The sequence below is a fragment of the Dermacentor albipictus genome, unplaced genomic scaffold (assembly GCF_038994185.2).
Source record: "Dermacentor albipictus isolate Rhodes 1998 colony unplaced genomic scaffold, USDA_Dalb.pri_finalv2 scaffold_35, whole genome shotgun sequence".
In the NCBI taxonomy this organism is placed as follows: domain Eukaryota; kingdom Metazoa; phylum Arthropoda; class Arachnida; order Ixodida; family Ixodidae; genus Dermacentor; species Dermacentor albipictus.
Window position 1 is genome coordinate 1,020,470 of NW_027225589.1, and position 21,915 is coordinate 1,042,384.

General features: G+C 44.2%; 1 long non-coding RNA gene across 1 annotated transcript; it reads right to left on the reverse strand.

The window, feature by feature from the left end:
* Positions 1 to 7,890: 7,890 nt before the first annotated feature.
* On the reverse strand, positions 7,891 to 11,334 carry LOC135897252 (uncharacterized). The gene is made up of 4 exons (XR_010562986.1): positions 11,013 to 11,334; positions 10,869 to 10,938; positions 10,275 to 10,359; positions 7,891 to 8,555 (listed from the first exon to the last, which is right to left on the reverse strand). It is a non-coding gene; the product is annotated as an uncharacterized lncRNA (long non-coding RNA).
* Positions 11,335 to 21,915: the final 10,581 nt, after the last annotated feature.

The following is a 21,915-nucleotide window of genomic DNA, read 5'->3' on the forward strand; positions in this document are numbered from 1 at the left end:
CTACGGCGTGCCTCATAATCAGAAAGTGGTTTTGGCACGTAAAACCCCAAATATTGTTATTAGTGCACACCTTATTCTATGAAATATAACCTTCGGCAACCTGGCTAGTATTCTACACGTGGCTAAAACTGGTTCAATGAAATCGCATTTATGCTTTTGTCAAAGACTCGGGCATATTTTAAAAAGCTCAGTGAGGGTCATTCGTCTTTTCATTGTCGTTCTTGAAGTAAATCCTTGCTCAGGTACGCAGTGAGATGAATGCAGGAATAAAAGTTGGTAAAGCACTTTACACTCTGATGTGTTTCGAAATATTTTTGTGTATATGATAGAAGTAGATACGTGTTCGTACAGCCAAATAATTCTTGGGTTTTGCGGCATGGAATGAGGACCATTGCTATTTATTTTGTGGAGCAGTGACTTAAAGGGCGACTCGCCACTAATATATTGGAACAATGACTGAAAAATGTTGGTTGGTTGCTTTCTTATAGCAATAACAGAAATGTTAAACATTTACTCTTAGAAGCATGGGTAGCTTCATTGCAGCCTTTTGTTGATTACGGTGATGATTTTCGTAGTACGGCGCATAGGCACAACTGGGGATTGCACAAGGATTGAGCGGTATAATAAAATAATTAAGCACAAATGAGGCAATAGAAGCCAATATCTGACTCGTCACATTCCATAGCTGGGTTACGTGAGACCACCAGCATCTGCCAGTTTCCTTCACGCCTAAGAACCAGAAAACAAGTTGGCCGATTTACAAGAGTTCATTAAGCGCTTAACGAATGTTTCACTTCACACACAGACATGAACAAAGCCATTACAGTGTCACAATATTTTGAGATAATTTCAGGATAAATGTTGCCGAACGTTTTATTGAATTCTAGAAATTTTTCTGAGTTCGCACTTTATGCTCCAAATTTCTGATTATATATTTTTTCACGGGGGATTAGATATTTTATGTGTTCTCTTTCAACCCACAAATTGCGGAACTTATAGTATTGTGATAATAAATGAAAGCGATTGTTTCGAAATAATTTCGATACCCTTTTAGAAGATAAGGGCATGATAGATATATGGGCGGTAACTGCACGGTTCATTTTTCACCGTCCTTGAACAAAACCGTCCTCTTGGTCGCCTGGATATTTTGTGGGGAGAACTGCTCTACCACGACATATATTAAATGTGTGCGCCAATATCATCACAATTTTATTACATGTTGGTATTCCCCGGTTTTCCTGAGGGTAAGTGGTCGTACATATCTGTCTTCGTGCAACACACAAGGGACGTAACAACGGCTATATGCTGATACGCGATGGTTGTGCCATCACGGTTAAAGATCCTCGTCAGAGAAGTGTGATTTCTCCTGTATCAGCAAGTTACTCTTCTACATGAAAAAACACTACTCGTTCTACAATAAGACACTTAGTGAGCCACAAAACGAGCATCAATAAAACACAGGCGGTGACATGCTCTTGAATTTCCACCATTAGATCAGTGTGACGTCACGAATTTTCACAGCGTCTTCCAGGAAAAGAATCCTTTTCTACGAAATTCATAACGAAAAGCTTTGACCTGGAATTTCTCTTCTAATAATCAAACGTTGCAATCTAATAATCAAACACTGCAAAAGAATATTTATAGAACACTTTTATTGTGTAGACTGATTTAGTGTTTCCCTTTGGTGTATCTTTAACGACCGTGACATGGCTGCCTGGTATACTCCGCCGATTTGATTCATTGGATACCGATACTACTACCGAGAACGCACGCCGCCATAGATTCCGTCACAAGGACGCCGACTTCCAGCAGTGCCATGACGCTAAACCGGATGTTTCCACGATGCGTAGCACTTCGGTGTAGCATGAGCGCGTGGTGTAACATTCTGGTACGTCTATTTATTCAGCGATGGAACGAACTACAGCCCGGTACGCCAATTCGATGGGGCGATCAGGCGCTGTAAATGGGTATCGGCTGCCTGCCCATAAACGAACGCTGTACCACGCAGAATGGACTGCAGAGGCGCCCTTTGACGGACGAAATATTCATAGCGAGTTCAGTGCGCTCCCATTTCTTTCCGGTTTGTTCCTGGGGCCGTATAAGGTAATACTATTCCGATATGTTGTTATTCAAATCTCCTGACGTCAAATTTGCGAAACCACGAACGCAAATATCGGGCGGTCACTCGCAGGATTGCCTGAACAGACGAACCAAACACTCTCCTCTTTAATAGGAAGTCACTTTTGTTTACTTGAAAAACTAATAACATAGCCTACACTTAGCCGCTTGTCTTATCTCATTGGCTGACAAGGGGCGAGGAGCGCGCTCAAGTGGAGAGGGATTCAATGGGGCTGCATTCAAAATCGATAACCCGATGAGGAGAGTAGTGCCGGCGTCTGCGATTGGTCCGCTTTCCCTTACTTAGCTTGCCATGGCTGGTCGAAAACCACGGCGGCATGCAACGGAGGCTTAACAATGACGCTAAAACAGACCCTCCGCATGAGGAGTTGGCTGAGCGAGTTCGTAAACACGCGAAAAGTGCTCGAAAATGCTACACGGCCACTCAAAAAGTTTTATTAGGCGCAAATAAACCCATGCTCTCCGGCAGGTGCAAATAGCCAGTGCCGGAGCGATCGGGGGCAGCCATCTTTTATTCCTTTTGAAATGGGGCAGCGAGCGGCTATACAGACGAAAATTCAAATTTTTTTCGGAATAATAATGCACCTTTTAGTTCGTACACGTCACTTTGGCGCGTTGAGTTTTCGCTGTTTTATGACGACGCGCCTGACAGGCAGGTAAAGGGAAGGGGGGGGGGGGGGTCCAAAAAAGTGTTTGACCAATCTTGGAAGGCTGGTTGCAGAATTCAAATAGAAAAGTTTGGAATAGTTTTACGTTATAGGGCCCTTGGCTCGTGAATAGTTCTGCTTCGCTGAATCGCTGCGCAAACCGGATCGGTACACTAAACCCTGCGTAAATCCTGGCTTACGGTAAATTCGGCCTGTCCGCAAGGCACATGCGTAGGCATTGACAGGAGGTCTATGAAAAAACATGCATATATGGTCAAAAGGAGAAAAACATAAATGTTTCTGCGTCAACATTTATGAAGTTTTTGTACAGCTGCAGCATAGAAACACAGAAAGGCTGTCCCTCGAAAGAACGTGCCAGAGGCGGTGAGGTGCTTCGACGCGTCCTGCCCCTTCCCAGCGCGTCTTTTTCGTTGTCATGCACTCAGTACGAGAAAAGAGTGGAAATTGATAGGTGCGTTGGGACAGCAATGTCGTCAAAGATAAATGAGTGTGAATATCTGAGCAACACAGCCGTCCAAAATCATATAGATTATCAAATATTTCCAGTTTTTAAAAAAAAAGAGCTGAAATAAAAGCTTACGCTGACACGCCTTGGCACCAAAATACTTGTTTGCATACGATTGTTCGCCCACACGGTGATACAGTGCAGTCACATCCGGTGCGTAATCACACTGAACGTACTAAAGGAGGGCATCGGGGTCACAGATCATTATACTAGAGTGTGCAACACTCGTTAAAAGCGCATTTGAATGATACGCTAGAGCGCCACGCATTGTTATCATGAAATCCAAACAGGTTGAGATTGATCAAATAATGCTGTATAAACTACAGAAACTAATAATTATATTTATGATAACCTTAAACATCCACTCTGTAGCGAACGAACCAGCCGCGAACCGGCATTTGGCTCAGTTTTGAGCTCTTTTTGCTCAAATAGAGGCAGGCGAGGGCATAGGAATAGGCATCCTCTGACCGTTAAAGGTAATCGCTGTGTCGTGAAAGCTGTTGATCTGCTAACTCACTATGCTGAGACAGCTTCTCTACATTCTGGTACGGCTTCTGAAGTGGCGGACTTTTTCTTGCAAAGCACCTTATTACGCCATGAAGCACCGTGCGCTCTCCTCAGCAACCCCGGCAAGGTCTTCCTCTCTTCAAATCTTTACGAAGTTCTACGAGCTAACAGCACTACTCCTAAGACAACTTCAAGCTACCATACACCGACCAATGGTTTGACCGAGCATTTCCATAGTACAATCTCCGACATGATCGCAATGTACATCAGCCCGGACAACGCAAGCAGGGATGCGATATTACCTCTTGCGAATTTTGCGTGGAACAGTGCACTTCAATGTACACCAGCTTTCATCCATTCTTCTTTGCCTACAGCCGCTCACAAACTTTCGCCCTGGATACAGCTTGGTCGAGCTTCTATATCCGCTCCTGCCTCTTCGGCAATGCCTTTTCAGGAAAAATTTGTTTCCCGCTTCGGCCCCTGCCGCCGTCTCCCAAGATCTTCGCAAACACCGCTACGTTTCCATGCATCGCATTGTGATTTTCTGACCTGGACACCTGTATGTGTACCCGATTTCTCTCACCAATGTCACAGTTGTTCTCTTGTACCCTACCCGGATCTTGAAAGAACTTCCCCTGTTACTTTTAACATTTCGGCTCTTTATACCCCCTCTGAACGTCGTTGTCATGGGAGAGAGAGGTTGCATGTGTCTCGTTGGAAACATAATGTACGACGTGTTTATTAGCCCGCTTCTGAGTCCAGGCGTGTCGCTTTCACCTCGACGTGAAAATTATCATCCTCATGTGTACATATCATCATCGACTCAGGTCACCACCGTGTCTGTACATATAATCATCAAAGCCACAACTTCTGGGTTGTCATAGCCCGGAATCTTTGAGAACTGGAGGCGAGGACTTATGGAGTCGCCATCTGTCGGAAGCGTCTCCTTTGCGTAGAATGAGGGATCACGCGGCGCCCTCCTCTCAGGTTTGGCTTACAGCGCTGAATAAAAACACCACATGGCAACCCTCCTGTACATTTCTGTAAGTACACTCAAAACGAGGAAATTTCTAACTGTGGAAATAATAAGCGTGGGAAATCTGCAAACACCGAATAGCTTATAGAGCTATTCGGTGTTTCTACAGTGAATGCCACTGCGCTCAGTCGTCGCGATGGAATCTCCCGAACCGGCTTCTCGCGTGAAAGGCAGGCAAACAATGAGAGCAATCTATGTGAAGTAGGTTCTTACAGTAGGCTGTCTGTATAACCAGATGAAGCATAACGGAATGAAGCTTCATACAGTGACCGCACGGGTCCGTAGCTACCGACTGCGCATCTGCATGCATGTACACGCATAATGTTTCAATTTCGCTGCGTGCGCGTTTCCGCACCACGCTGTGAGCCTTAGGCCGCAGAATATGAGTATTTGACAGCACACAAGGACCCATTGTCGCTGGGACGCTATCATAGCTGTTGAAAAATAATTTCGTTATATAGACTTCACCGCATTCAGCGACTGTGATGTGCCGTCGCGACGATTCAATCTTGTTTGGTTTTTTTCTAAATTTTTGGATGTTTCAATATAATTTCTGAAGTTGCGTCGCACTGTTTGTTCGTCAATTTTCTCCGCGTGCGATTTCCCGCTGCTCCTTTTTCGTAGTCCAGTGTATTAATTCATAACATAAACCTGACCATATGCCAGGCCTTTATCTAATGTGCGTTTTACCGCACCCTTTCCATACCACTGAACATGCAAGTATCTAGCATCAACATGTTCACAGACCAAATCGTCATGACATTAGCGGGGCAGCGGGCGCGAGCGAGCGTCTTAGTGCGCGTTTTTGCTACTCACCGAACATCGCAGACCTGGCGCCGTAGCAGAAATCGTCGGGTCTGCCGTTGCTGCATACTCAAGTGGTAGCTAACGACTGTTTGCCGGTTCTAAGGTTTGCGAGTCAAACTTCCCGCAGCTTCTTGTCCTGCGGCTACGTGCGAATAAGCCTGATACTGGGCTCCGTTGCGTACGTCCAGCACTGCGGCAACGAGCACTATCCTACCATGGTGCACGCCTCCTAAGGCAGCCAACACCAATTATAGTGCTTTCAAATGTATTCAAACAGACAACCAAAACGGGAAAGCCTCACCACATAATCAGAACCGTTGCGCAGGTGGAACTTTAAACATTCGTTTCCAAGCAGTAAAACAGCGCTAAACAACAGGACAAGGAGAGGGACACCGACAGCAGCGCTGACTAACAACCAAGTGCCCTTATTCTTTCAGTCACCATATATATACTCCGCCGCTACCGCAAAGCAAAGAATTAACACAAATTCAGCAAGCACCGGGGACAAAAATGCAAATAATTCGATAGGAAGGCAATCTGCTTCGGAAGGAGAGAAATAGAGGGAACGCTTACACATCCTTCGCCGCTAACATGAATGTGGAATGCTTCGTAAATAAGACAGTTTATTTCGTTTGCACTTCGCTTCGGGTTTCCGACGCAGCCAAAGAGGCCGCTGTGTCCACGTGATCCCTCATATCACGTCATGCCGACGGTGGCGCGAGCTTTTCCAGTGGTGCAGCTCGCCCCCAAGTTCTTGAGAATATCAATATTCGAGTAAAAGTACAGTCCACTATCAAGCAGAATATTCAATACCTTCAGAAAAAAATACAAGAGAAAACGTACGTGGAGGCTATTCGGCAGCAAAGTACATGTCTGCATCGGTTGGTTCATGCACACAGAGAAACAGTGCAATCACATCTGGTGTATAATGACGCCAAAAGTGCAAGAAAGAAGGAGCCGGGGGTCCCAAATGCATATATGGGAGTGCGTAGTGCTAACCGAAAAAGCAATCGGCAATACCGTACAGCGCCGCGTATCGTTTCGAAGAAATCCAAACATGGGATGATTTGTCAAATAATTTTGTAGAAATTACAATAGTAATACCTAAAACAAACCATACCATTAATCTTCAAATCTGCAGGAAACAAGCAAGCCAGGAAGCGGCATTTCGCCCAGTTTTGTGCTCTTTTTTTCTTTAAATACAGGCAGGTGAGAACGTTGACGCTTCTGAACCATGAACAAGAACCGCGTCTGCAGAACACTGCGATTATATTTCCTATGCAACGGTTTACGGCTCCGAGCTTTGTGCTAAGCGCGAATGAAATATTTTCAATCCCGCATATTGCACAGTACGAATGATGTGGAAAAATATAAGAGCAGCCTAAACTGCCTTAAGAATACTTTACGTGCCTAGTACCATCGCACTTTACAAAGACACGTTTGCCGCGCCGTGTACAGCTGTTGCTACTACACACTTAGAAAGTGCCAGAATTCATTATCGACCGAAGTATCAGTCGTTGAAGGCTTGTAGATCAAACAGTTGATTTCCACTATTGCTCTTCTCGAAGATACAGTGTCGTTTTTCTTTTTTTTTTTTGCGGTGTTGTGTCCTAGTGTGTGCGTTTCATGGTGTATCTCGTAAAAGTAGGAAACTCGCGAACTGGAATCTTCAACAGAAACGGTGATTCTACGGCGCCGCTGAAAGAGCGTTTTAGGTGGCGGCACACAACCAGCATTGCCGAGCCTATACGCGGAGACGTCTCCGCCAATATGGCCCCCGTACGGCTACCAGCGTATGCTCTATCTCAATTGTCGTACATAGCGCCCTTTGTGAGAGCAATGATCTCGCACATTGCGCGAAAGGAAGATTATTTATTTCGACAAACAAATCATGTATTTTCCATTTGTTTGTACCTATAATTAAGCCGTCTTTTGTCGAAACGGAAATCATTATTAATATTTTCACCTACGGCTTCGTTTGTGTTCAGGAACGTTATAAAATTATCAGTACGGCTTCCTTTTTTAGATGCGGTCGGAGTTGTGTTTCGTGTGCACTTCACTCTTATGGTTCAGACTGCCCATAACACTTTGTTTTTCCAAACAAAAACCCATTTAAGCTACAGATGTGCTACGTACCTGATTCATTGCATATGAAAATACGATAAAAACAGAAGACAACTTCTTTATATTCAGTGGTTTATTTAATGAACGGTCTAGTGTAGGTAAGATTTGGATGTAATTTTTTTTCATCCATACCATTTCGTGTTCCCGCCGCGTCACCGGTAACCAACAATAGTTCATGCAATTATGGTATCATGCAGCCTGAATTTGTCATTACGCATCTAATTAAGCGCCTTATCAAAAGCTAGGCTGAGTCGGAAAAAGAACTCCCCATTCCATAAATCCCGGATTACTGCCGGAAACACTATGGCCAGGATTCCAGCCACTGTGTTTGCGTTTGGCCAGGCGCTGCCTACGTTGACCTGGACGCTGTCGGTAGTCAACGGAAGCGTGGGGCCGTGGTAAGAGAGCTTGATGTCGTTATCTCTCTCACCAAGTACAATGTGGAAGTGCGTCTTGAAACTAGATAGCGCGGAACGTAGACGCAATGTGCCTTGTAGTCCAGAACAGTGTCTCCAGGGCGCTGCCAGAACGACGTCGCCTGTGTTGATGAACTCTACTTGCACCCTGCGGGTGCCATTTAGGCAGTGCGGCATCGCAGGACCAAACTGTTGAAGCTTACGGAATCCAGTCGCATTGAAAGCTCTTACTTCAAAGCCAGCAATGACAGGGTAAAATTCTTCGGAGCCAATGACCACGTCATCCGGCAGCTTGGCGATCAGTCTCGCAACAGCGGCTTCCACATCTATACCACTGAAGTCGCACGCTGATCCTAGAATCAAGAAATTATCTATTTTAACAAAAGGTTTTTTATGTGTGACTACTGAAGCGTCTATCACAAGAAGCCAATGAACACTGACACCAAGGATGACATAGGGGAAATCACTTGTGGCGAATAAATGAAATAAAGTAACCATAAGTTATCGGAAATAAAAGTGGATGAAAAATCAGCTTGCCACAGGTGGGGAAAGATCCTACAACCTCCGCATTTCGCGTGCGATGCTCTACCAATTCAGCTACCGCGGCGCCGTTCCAAGTCCACTTTCTTGGGTGTATATGTTTCCTTGTAGTACCCTGAGAGTGTTAGCCAGCGCCACCACTCAAAGACCTTGGCGGCGGACGTGGAACATCCTTTCGGCCCCAGGCGTCACGAGAACGTGATCTTTTTGGGTGAAGGCAACCGCTCAATAAATCCACACATGCTACCTGAAGGCATCAATGTTGCCTGATTTGAGACCCTGGTTATGTATGAACTATAAGAAAGGGGGGTTAACCGAGGGGCCCGATTTCATTAGTGATATCATAAGAAGCCAAAAAGCACTGAAACCAAGGACAACATAGCGGAAAATACTTGTGCTTATTAAATGAAATAAAGAAACTGACTGTTAAGAAATGACTAAGAAGAATCGGGCCCCTCGGTTAACCCCTCTTTCTTCTCGTTTATACCATAAGAGGGGTCTCAAATCCGGAAACATCGATGCCTTCAGGTAGCATGAGTGACCTTATTGACCGGCTGCCTTCACCGCTTGCCTTCGGTTGCGTGAAGGTGAAACTGAATGAAGCAATAGCTTCAAACATTTGTCAGTAGTGATGGCGAACAGCAGGCTTAAAAAAAAGGTTCATTACTTGATAATTTATCAAGAATTTTCTGACTTGAAAAGAGCTACAAGAAACGCTACGCTGCAGCTGCTATTCTGCGTCTATGTAAAGATGTGTTTTTTTTACTTCCTTTTGCGGCTTACAGGAGTTAAAATCTTTCACTAATCGATAGGTTTTATGTCATTCTAATCTACTCACCAGTGTCGAAACACACTCTAGTGAGACACATTAATCTTGCAACGCAAATAATAAAAAAGCAACGATACGATTGCGCATGTCGTAACAATTTCGTTTTCTCTCTCTTCCGTTACCGCAATATGTGCCATGCCTGCTAACGAATTTACCCAGTTATTAATTCGTCCCACAATTACAAATGTATTTTTAGAAAAACAGTGTTGCATTAATTATCCCATTAGACGTAGCATGCTGTATGATGAGTGACTTCTTTGCGTGTTATAAGTCAACGTGGCTTAGAAAATAATTATCAGTGCCCTTTAAATTTGATGAAGACGTACGATCGTAATAATTTATATTTCGTAATCTACTGCTGGGCTATGGACTATATATGTACATATATAGGCTATGTATGGATGTCAGATATCTATCGAAAAATAATTTCCACGCTTCTGTCATCTACGCACTAGACATGCTAATCGAACTATATTCCTAAAAGTACAATAGGGGTGCAATAAGTTCCAGAAACAATAGACGCACCTCTACACCTTTAGACAGAGAGAAGCTGGGGAAGCCAACAATAATTTTTGTGTCCTAATGAACAGACCTCGATTCTTGAGGCTTAGAAGAGATTCCCACCAAGCTAGTCTGGACCTTCCTTCGAACCTCTCTGACGCATTGTTTCGTTTTTCTCCGCGTTTATTACAGCAGCACTTACCAGAAAAGATACTCGCTACAGCAAACGGTACAGCCGTCCAGGCGACCGCCAGCCAAAGATAACGAAGTGCCATGGTTATCGAAACCTGAAAACACCAATTCATTTACCGTGTGTCAATATTCTTAGTGTGTAGAGCGCGCAAAGAGAAATACAAAACCGATCCTATTTGACCTCTGAAACCAGTATATCATACATTGCCGGCGAAAACGTTTTTAAAGAACAAAGAATAAAACCATAAATCCATAAACCGTCAAGCTTATTCATGACTATCAGTCTGTTAATAGTGAAAAGCAGTTATTTCAGTGCACCAAGCAGGACGAGCAATTCCTGCTTGGGCACTGCCTTCCCGGCTTTCAACAACCATTACATAGATGGTCAGTATGAGGAAGGTCATGCTGTTCCCCTCAAACGCATGTGCTTAACCTATGAAACTCCTGTGCATTAAAACGAACTGAACAAGAGAATCGATTTTCATCAACATGGCTTTGTGGGTAAAAGGTATATTTAATACCTCGTCTTAACAAATATATCAGCTTTAAAATTTGTTATGCGAGACATTTTCTCGTTTCACAAAATAGTTTAGTGGGAACTCACCTGTACTTTTTATGATATATTCAGTATAAAGGGCCTGTCTAATGCACCAATTATTCCAGTTGTTTCCGGGCTATGTGTAAAAAAAAGAAACACGATTCTGTGATAAACAGTTCTCTCCAACAGCACGCCTGCAGTGTTACTCACCTTGTTTTTAGCGATGCCTGAAGAAGTAGACGTTCTGAGTGGCTGCGAATCCAAACGAGTCTTTCAGAGTCAAGTCTTTCAGCACGATAGGCTCTGTTGAGGGCCTCTTTTCAAGCGAGAATGTGGGACGCCTTTTATGTAAGCCCCTTTTATAAGGATTCTCTCAAGGTCGCGGATTACTTTCTATAGGCATAAATTGTACGAAACCCGTGTAACCTCTCTGGAAGTATTAAATACACTCCTTGGAGTCTTGACGCCAACGTCAGCCGAAGCCGCAATAGCTCTAGTTTCAATCGCTAAACAGATGACATTGGAAACGCCTCCTCGGTTTAGACGAGCAGCACAACACGCCTCTATCGCCACCGACGTCTGACGTCTCAGAAGGTTGCTGCTTGCCTCCTCTGCAGTCCTTGGATACGTGATGCTGAAATGTATTTTCAAATCATAGAGGGTGAAACATTAAAGACACGTGAGTGGCGCCTGAGCGCCAACAGGCCAATTAGGAGCCGCTACCTGCGTTAGTGTGAATATATATATATACATATATATATATATATATATATATATAGAGAGAGAGAGAGAGAGAGAAAATTAGTTAAAGTGCTGGGATTTTACTGCCACCTGATTCTTCTTTTTTTTTGAAGAAGCAGGATTTTAAATAAGTACAACCTAAAATAGCCCATCGTCACATCACAGCCTCCCTATCTCATTATGAAAGCTATCTCTTTTTCGGTAAGTGTCACTGAAGGACAGCTAATGCACGTGTCCTCGGCCTTTATAATGTAGAAAGCTTCTAATATCTCCCGTTCTAGTGTACCTCTAGACCTTGCCAGAAACCTGGTGTGACGAAGATACGGATGGCCATTGTGACATTTACAGTGTTCTGCCAGATGGCCCCCGTATTTTTATTTACGGCCCAATTGAGCTGACGCACCCTTTCATTAAAACACCGTCCGGTTTTACTGATATAAACCAATTGGCAACTTAGGGGTATCTCTTATACGGCATTACTTTTGCAAGCCGTGTACTGCACTGCATGTTTCTTCGAGCATGGTTCAGGTTTGGCCTTTGTCAACATAGGGCCAATTTTGGCCAACCTATACAGTGCACTGAAGAGTAGATTAACACTGTGCCTTTGCGCCACCTTCTTGAGATTGTGGGACACCCTGTGCCAATAAGGAATCACATGTAATCACTTCCTATCAAATTACCTTTTTGGGTTAGAGCCCTCTCCTTCCTTTCTGATCTTTTGAAGAAGTTTATCGCAGACGCTAGAGATCAAGGGTGAAGGGAAACCGGCTTGGCGTAGCCTTGAAACTTGGTTATTGAAACTGCTTTCTACTTTGTGGTTGCAAGATTCATTTCGAGCTTCTTTTAGACAAGTCATTGCAACTCCTCTTTTCACTAGATTGGAGTGCGCAGTGTCGTATGAAATTAGCTACTTGCTGAACCTCGGCTGGTATTCGAAACAGACATGCATGTTCACCAGATTGAGACTGAGGTCGAGAAAGCGAATGGTGTTATTACAAGGCCTTTCGCACGTGAAGTTTAGTGCCTCCGATGCATTTCTAAATGTGTTAATTATAGATTCTACAGTGTCATCTAGCCTAGACCTTGGAACCACATTAACAACCACCAGGTAGTCATCGACGTACCTCATCATGGAAGGAGCACATGACTGATTCAGAATGCTATTTACACAATTGTCAAAGGCACTGAGAAAGATGTCTGAAAGATTGGGGGCAAACGATGATCCAATGCAAATACCCTTGCGTTGTACATACTGTTGGTTTTTGAAACTGACTACAGTGGAATGAAGATAAAAGCTCAACAGTTCTAAAAACTGGCCACTATTCACTCCAGTTGCACTACTGAACCTAACGACACCAAAGTCTCCGATTTTGTTCCTAATACTTTGGGTGAAGTATAAGGAACAAATTGGTGAAGATATATAGGAACACATTTCTTTCGACGTAATATATGCCCCCGCTAAAAAAAATATCAGCAGATAGGCTTGAGTTACTGGTGCGTTATCTGTAGAATTAATGTGTTATCAAAGCCTTCATGTTCTGAAAGGATTCATAGTGCTCGAATCTTTTTAACACCAGCCACTTACTTCAGTGTGCTCACGAGCACTTTTCATGAAACGTTTGTTCGGCTCAACCGCATACAATGGTAACCAGAATACGGCAAGCCAGAATCGGTTCCTAAGTGCTCACGATGCTACACGTGCTGTCTACTTTAAAGCTCAAAAACACAAATTTCATATAAACCAATTTTTTACAACGACTTATTGCACGGATTCTCCTGGGTTAACATTTTCAAGCTCAAACATGTTATCGTGCTTATTGGAAAAGGGCATTCTTAACTGCAATAGCAGCTGTTCCGCCGGAAGTGGGAAAATTGCACACCAGTCACTTTGCTAGACTATCAGAGGCCTGATGACTCCTAAGCTGTTACGTATATCAAAGTAGGCAGTAAGCAACGTGTGTAGAGCGGATCAGTATATTATAACCACGGCTGCTGAATCAAAAGGCAAGATGTGTGACTTGATGCATGCGTCGGGATCGGCGGCAGGCGCACAGTGCAGCCAGCCTCCGCCATGGCGCAACCATTCGGACCAGGAGGCCGTAGAGCAGCGACGTGGCGCTTGAAACACGCGCTGGGGCGGGCTCTGCGAGTGCATGAACCGAGGTAAATATACATGGTTGCGAAGCTTCCATAGAAGCACGTACTTTCAAGATAGTGTGGTTAATCGGGGCTTCATGTGGCTTAGTACCATCTCTTTCAAGAGCGAATACTTTCGGTGGAACCAAAAATGATGTGACGTCATTTCCGGTAATAAGGTACAAGTGACGTCATTTGTTGCACTCAAAGGAAGGAAATTTAGTTTGATGAGCTGCCATTAGCGAATGTACTTGCATATGTCCCTGCAATCGAACTGGATGGCCGTTACGAGCGTTTAGTGCCGAAAGCGAGGCCGCAACACATTGGCCGTACGGGTGTCAGAATCGCAGCCCGAAACAGAAAGTTGTTTAAATTCTTCGGGGCCAATTACCACATCATCGGGAAGCTTGGCGATGAGTCTCGCAATAGCGCCTTCCACGTCTATACCAGTGAAGCCGCACGCTGCTGCTGAAATCCAGAATTTATTTATTTTAACAAAGAGTATTCCATGTGTGACCGCTGAAGTTTGAAGTATCAGCCTGCGTTCCTTTCAGGTATTCTGCTAGAAGCGTGTTTTAAACAAAATTCCTAAATTTGCCGCTTTCAGCCGCAATTATAGTGCTATACATTTAACACGTGCAAGTGATTGGCTTAATTTCCTGCGCCAAACACTATCCCCTCACTTTTCATGCTTGCTGACAACGCAAAAACTACAGTGCAGGAAAGAGAGACCTACACATACGCAGCCATAACCTTAGCCCCTGTGAATGTACGTCTCTCTTGGCCTATCTTTGGTAAGCGCGCTGGAAGAAGTCGCCGAATCTTCCGTATTATCACATCTCTTTTTGAACACGCAATACACTATAAAGCAATGACGTCAAACATTTATTCGTAGTATTCAACAAAGGCATGCTTCAAGAAAGCTTCGTTCTTTGATTATTCGACCAGAATATTCTAATTTGAGTAGAGCCGGGAGAAAGGCTATGCTACAGCTGCTAGTCTGCGTCTATGTAAGGATGTTTTTTTTTATTTCCTTTTCCTGTTCACAAGAGTTAGAATCCTGCACTGGTCGATGGGTTTTCGATCATTGTAATCTATCCACCAGTGTCGATGCACACTGTAATGTGACACATCATATTGCAAAGGGAATAGAAACGAGAAAAATCCCAAGAGCGGCGCAGAGAAAAAAAAGAAAGCAACGATACTGGTTCGAATGTCGTCACCCTTTCGTTTTCTCCCTCTCTCTCGAGTTACAGCAAAAACCCTCATAGACGGCTAACGAAGTTGTCCAGTTATTATTCCGTCACAGAATTACAAACGTATTTTTTACGGAAGCAGTGTCAAATAAATTATTGCATTTAGGTGTTGCATGCTACAGGGTGAGTGACTTCTTTCCGTGTGATTATTTAACACGACTGCCTGCAACGTGTATGGAGTGACCGTATGGCGGAGTTTCACTGTGGAGAGGGAGGGTGGCACGCCCCGCCTTTGTTCTGCAAGTGTGTGACACCTCTTCCAGAGAAAGAGAAAAAGCAAGGAGAGGAAAGACAAGGAAGTCATCCGGACGAGCGTTCAGTTTGCTACCCTACACTTGTGGGAAGGCGAGTAGCGAGAGGAAGAAAGCCAGAAAACTGCAAACACTGAAAGGGTGTTTCTGAGTGGCTGTCGAGCTTACACCGTTTGGCAGTGTTCCGAGAATTTCAAATGACACTGTCAGTCCAACTGGACTGAAGGTTCAAGCTGCAAATTGATTTGAAATTTTAGTAAGATCTTGATGAGGACTAGCTGGTTGATATATTGAGCTGAGGTTTAACAGCGAGAATAAGACAAGGACAGGAGGAAACAAATATCACAGAGAAGTGCTGTCAACCAACTTGAAGTTTATTTCAAATGTTCCAGCCATATTATACCTTCGCCAACGTATGCATTCGTACAGGAGTCGAAAATACCTCTGCAAAATGAACTGTATGATAACCTTTCATGCAAAAAAGATATTTCTTTTCCCGACAAAACAAGAGAGAGCGCGCCCACATATGTATCTCCTTCCTTTCTAATGTAATTACCTTTCCCTGTTACCTTTTTCTTTGACTATGAATTTAGGCTTTTCAAATGTGGGAGTGCAGGGACGCTTGTTACAATGTCCTGCTAAATGACTACCATAGCCGTTCTTTAGGTTACTGCTGCGCTGACGACCTTTGGCATTAAAATACTGTCCCTTTTGCGCTATATAAGTTGTTTCACATCTCAGCGAGATTTGGTGGATAACGTTGCCTCTGCAGTGAGTCAGTGAGGCGAGATTTATGATTTGTGGTGCACAGGGGCCTTTCATACGAACGTGTATGAAGGAAAGCTTGCACGGGGCATAGAAAAGGAAATTAACATTCTGTCTACATGGAACTTTCTTTTATATGTGTGACAGCTTGTGTAAGTATGGCGCCATGGGCGCTGCTTTCTTGTCTTTATTATTTTCTTGTGGGCTGGTTTCGAACTTATTCTTTTTTTTCTGCAAGATGGCTTCGCATACGGAAGTGATCACAGAATGGGGAAAACCTGCTTACTGTAATTGTGCTATCTGATTTAAAATTTCGCTCGCACTCATGGTCTCACGAATTACTTAATGGTGACTTAATGTGCGTGGTTGCTGTGCTTCGGTTAATCAGTTTAGAATGTGCGCTGTCGTATCGCAACAAGTTTTTCTTAGATCTGGTAGGATATGCCCAGCATGCCTGCTCATTTAAAAAAAACATGTTGGGAAACTGATTGCTCGTTGCTAAGTGGAATTTCAGAACTCTGTCGGTGTTAACAGCAACAACTTTTTAACACTTTTAGATATTTATCTTCGTTTAACGGCCGATAGTTATGATGGCCAGCTCTACATCCAACGTAAAGCATATATAATGGGTCAGCCATAGCCCCCATGTTGTGCGACATCTTTTTAAACTTCGATTTAGAATGATATTTCTACTAAGTTCGTGGACACGCCTGTAACGCCAGTGTTTAGGTACGTAGACGACTACTTAACTGTTACGAAAATAAATATCTGTATGCATTTTTATGACGAGGTCGAAGAAATTTCACTCATGTTTATCAACTCATTGGGATGACTTATGTTCCCGTACGAATTGCCAATTACCAACCGCATTCTGTTCCTCGATATTACTCTCTGCTTTTAATGAGCATATATGCTGGGAATTCGGAGATATAAGAAAACCTTCTTGCGCTACGATAGCGTACACTCTAAATTAACTGCGAGAGTCATAGCAACGACGCAGAACACAGAATGGACTGTTCAAATCATTGATTTTACGACAGTAAATAAAGTTTCCTGCCATCCTTGCACATGTATTGCAGTGGAAATGCTGTGCATATCAACGGCAGTGTATGGAGAAGGGAATAAACAAAAAGAAATACTGTTGCATGAGAGAAAAAATGCTTTTAATATACTTTCAGTAACAAATTTGCAGGTGTCGTTCTGGGAAGCAAGCAACCTTCTGCATCTTTAGCTGGAACATTCATATGCGGATTTTACATTTGCAAACGTGACAAAATCTTATTTGGCAACTTCCGATTATTTATTTCCTACATAGTGTTGTTCCTGAATGACAAAATGTTCGCGCCAATTATTTGCACACAGGACTACCAAAAGAACTGAATGAAATATTGGCGGTTAAGTCGAAAGCATTTGTATATATGCAGAAATTGTTACATATTTGCATCTTTTCCGCGTTACAAATATAATAAAATGAAGTGGAGGTATGCACCAGTGAAAGGATAGGAAAACAGATTCTTAAGATACTGAGATGAGATTTTTGATTTCGCTAAAAACGTTTGACAATTGATATATTACGTTTACATTTTTCATGCCTAAAGTAACGGTGTAGTAGTGTCTTTGGTTGAAAAAAAAAAACAATTTGTACAAAATAGTATGGAAACAAACCCTGTTCGACGTAATGTATGCCCTCATTAAAAAAGATCAGCAGATAGCTTCTGGTTACTGGTGCGTTATCTTTGGAATTGCTGCGTTATCAGAAGCTTCATATTATGAAAGGATTGCTAGCGCTCGATTTTTTTATCGCCAGATACTTACGGCGATGGGTTAAGGGTCACTCAGCGGTGTGGTAAGGAGTTCTGTCAGAATTTGGAAAATTACAGCACTCACCTTGGCTAGGCTCTCAGAGACCTGACGTCTCCTCGAAGTGGTATGTAGAAGAGAGTAAGCAGTAAGCAACATGTGTAGATCGGTTAAGCATATTAAAACCTCGGCTGCTGGATCAAAATACAAGATGTGTGACTTGATGCGTGCTGTTGAAAGTCGCAAACCACCGCCATACATTGTTGCACCCGTGGTTGGGGGCCCGACGACGGAAGAGAAAGTGGGTGCCGGCGAACGGAGGTCGGGCGCCCCGCTGTCCTAGGGTCCCGGCCGGCGCCTCTACGCGCAACCTGATCCGTTCCAGCGGCTTTCCGGCGGACCGCCTGTTGTGTGCGAGGCGCCGGTGCCTCTAACAGGGACGAAGGCGTCGGTGAGGACAACGGAGAACGTAGACTTTGTGGTTCTTCTCTCTTTGCTTTCTCTTCGCTTCGATCTGTTTTTTTGTAAAATAAACCAGTCTCGAAACTGATCCCAGCGAGTGAACTTCATTCCTTCGAGGGTCCTGTGCGTGCGGCCGACGCAGTCCAGCTCAGTCAACGCGCACCAAAAGTTAGCGCAGTCGTCCAAGGGCGACAGCAATTAGGGTCAGCCTACGGCACGACTATTCATTTACACAGGCGTCAGGATTGGCGGGAGGCACGCAGTGCAGCCAGCCTCCGCCGCGACGCAACCAGTCGGAACAGGAGGCCGCCGAGCGGTGGCACCGTCTCGGCGACGTTGCGCTTGAAACACGCGCTGGGGTGGGTTCTGCCAGTGTATGAACCAAGGTAAATATACGTGCTTGCGAAGCTGCCATGGAAGCGCGCAGTTTCGAAACATGGTAGTTCATTCGATGCTTCATGTGGCTTTCCACCATCTGCGTGACGATGGAGCCAAGGTGCCGATGGTGCCTCTGGAGCACTTTCGTTCGAAGCAAAAATAATGTGACGTCATTATCCGTTAAAAAAAACACAAGTGACCGTATTTTTTGTTATAAAAGGCGCACTATTTAGTTTGTTGCCCTGCAATTACGAAAGGTATACGCAAGCATCCCTGCAATTCAACCTAATGGGGGTCACGAGCATTTAGCGCGGAGAGCAAGGAAGCAACACATCAGTCGCACGGATGTCAGAGTCGCACCCGTGAGCAGAGAATAGTCTGTGTGCAGGTTGAAGAACGCTTTGGCTGTTAAGTAATTGAGTGCTAGTCACGTTGTCGGACCACCACCCCGTCGACCAGCGCAGCTGCCAGAGGGCAGCTAAAGTGAACAATTATCTTTCTGTCGTAACTCATTTCCTATGACAGAACACTTTCTGCAACTGTGAAATACACCTCGCGAACCCTGCTCCGCCACACTAACACCAGCAAATGTTGACAAGTGAATCAACACAACGAGCGAGAGAGCTTACTACAGCAGGTGAGCATCGCGAGTGCGCCCTTCTGCAATCTTCGAGAGCATCAATGCATTGGAATTGATAGCGGCGAGAATGCCAGCCCCTCCCCCTCTTTAGCGGGCAGAGTAAGAGAGGCAATTTTTTCAATGATAAAGTTATATGAGTACTGCTTTCTTGTACCTCGCATCACCTGTGAAACGTTGATAAGTAATTTAATTATGGTTTATCGAAATCAAGCAGTGCATCGTATTATTTAAAAGCGGTTTGTTTGTTTTCTTTGTGTTTGTTCTCTCCTCACGTTGTCGCTCATCAATCGATGCTCCCATAAACGTGCTTGCTGACTTCGGTGACAAATGGTTTTGAACGTATTTTTGCCCGAAGCCATGCAACCCATTTGGATCAAATTGTAGAAACTGCGTACAGCAGATGCTTCAGGGTCGCTAAACTCGCAGTGCAGACTCGCATCCTTGAACGGGACTGCTATTGCCTGATCACGTCCGTTTTCTACTCCAACAATTCATTAACGATGAGACCTTGCTTTTTCCGTGGGCCTGTATCAAGTGATCCTAATATTACTGTTAAAGGGCTGTGAAAGCTGTCTGACCGAACAATTTAAATTGGTTTTAAATGTAACGTACAATTTCTCATCACATTTACAAACAAATTTTTTGGATGTGATGAAGTGTTTTGCGCCTTCGCAAATCTGTTTATATTTCATGTCAATACACCCCGGTAAATTTTGGGAATGTCGTATTATTGTATAAATTTTCCTTGCGCATTCTTAAGGAATGCGGTACAACTGGGCAATTTAGAATGAATCATTTAAGAGAGCACGCCCCCCCCCCCCCCCCAATGTACGTCTATACATATCAATAGGAGAAAAAACGAGGGTGTCTCCAATAGCGGAAAATTTATTTAAAAAGGGCAACGAAAATGAATCAGTAATCTTTAGTGCCCTTATTTATTAATGTTCGCATATGGTCTAAACAGTGTCAGTACAGGCTACCATCCTGCAATGAAGAGGACGCTTGATGTTGCTCTGAGTAATGGCTTCAAAGACGCAGCGGGAAGAAGCCGAGGAGGCACCCACCTTTTTTCTCTTCCCACCAGATCTCTCTCTATACATTCGACTGCCATGATTGCCGGCGTTCAGCGTCGTATCGAATTTCGTGGTTGCGTAACTATAGTTTATTTGTTACATTAACCAGACACAACAGTACGCAGTTGTGCACCTTGGCAAAGTGTTCTACATGTGGCACAGCCGCACTTTCCATAGCGTGTTCAACTGTGACTTGAGGCGACGAATTCGCCATAAACATAACCGGTAAAACAAGCTCAAACGCGTTGCAGCGCGCGTTTTGTTACCGTTAGGCTCCCGGCGTGTCATAGCGCCAGCGCGGATGAATGCCTATAGCACTCCCGCCATCGCGCGATGCCAAACAGCGCATCTTGCGATTTTTTATCGATCATCCGTTATGTACTATGTCGGCGCACAGTACGTTCCGTCTTTATTTTTGCAGTCATGAAGTTGACAGTGATGGTCGGCCAGCCTTATTTACGAAATTTTCCTGTAATTTATATTTTCTATACATAATTCAACTGGGTCCACATTAGCGTTTGCCGGTGCCACTGTCAAAAACGATAGCTTTCAAAAACACTGCAGGAGACCCAGCGGGTTCTCTGTAGCACCACCAGTTGGCGCTCGCCTCCGCCCACCTGCAGCATGGCCATGCGGGGACAGACAGCAAAAGAACCAGAAAGCTCGCTTTCGCGCATCTGCGTCCGTGGCGGCGGCATTGCAATGCCTTCCGCATCATTTTGTAAGGACAATAAGTACTCAGCACAAACATGCGTTTCCCCTCATTATAATCAAGCGGGATTTTACAGACGACCTGCGTTGGACAGTTAATAAGGCCCTGAACATGATTCTTATAGCAGCTTTTGCGTGTGACAGTATCCTCCCTATGGACTAGTTTGCACAACCCGCTCAGTTTATTAGAGGCATTGCACACCACCCTCACTCCAACCTTGGTCGCAATTTTCATACTGTTATGGGAAACACGATGTAGGAAAACATGGTGAGTGAGGGTGGTGCGCAATGTCCCTCAAAAACTGAGCGGTTTGTGCAATATAGTCAATAGGGAGAACACGGTCGCGCGCAAGAGCTGCTATAAGAATCATCGTCAGGGCTTTATTAACTGTCCAACGCAGGTCGTCTATCAAATCCTGCTGGATTGTAAAAGCTGCTACAACGGGCAAACGGGGATGTGCATTATTGATCGCCTGCGCGAGCATGCCGCTTCACTAAAAGGAAACCCGTACAGTCATCTAGCTGTACGCTGTAAGACGTGTGGTTGCACCCTGATCTTTAACAAGTGCGAAGTAATGGGCAGATATAGTGAAAAGTGTGCGCGGGAAAACTTTGAAGCATTTTGTATATTCAGAAGTGGCGACGCGGGCGTCAGCTCTGCGTCCCTCTCGCTCTCAACAAAAGAAATTGATTATCTTCGTGGCTGACACTTCTCCTTATACTTCTTTTTCTATTCTTTGTGACACCTTCATGATGTATTTATATGCTGCTTCTGCAAATAAAGCACTTGGTTGCTAGTCAGCGCTCTGTCCTGTTTACTCGCTCGTCCTGTGTTGCGCTATTCCTGTTTTTATTCTAAAGATGAACCAACCAGCCCCATTGAACACATTGCTCCATATA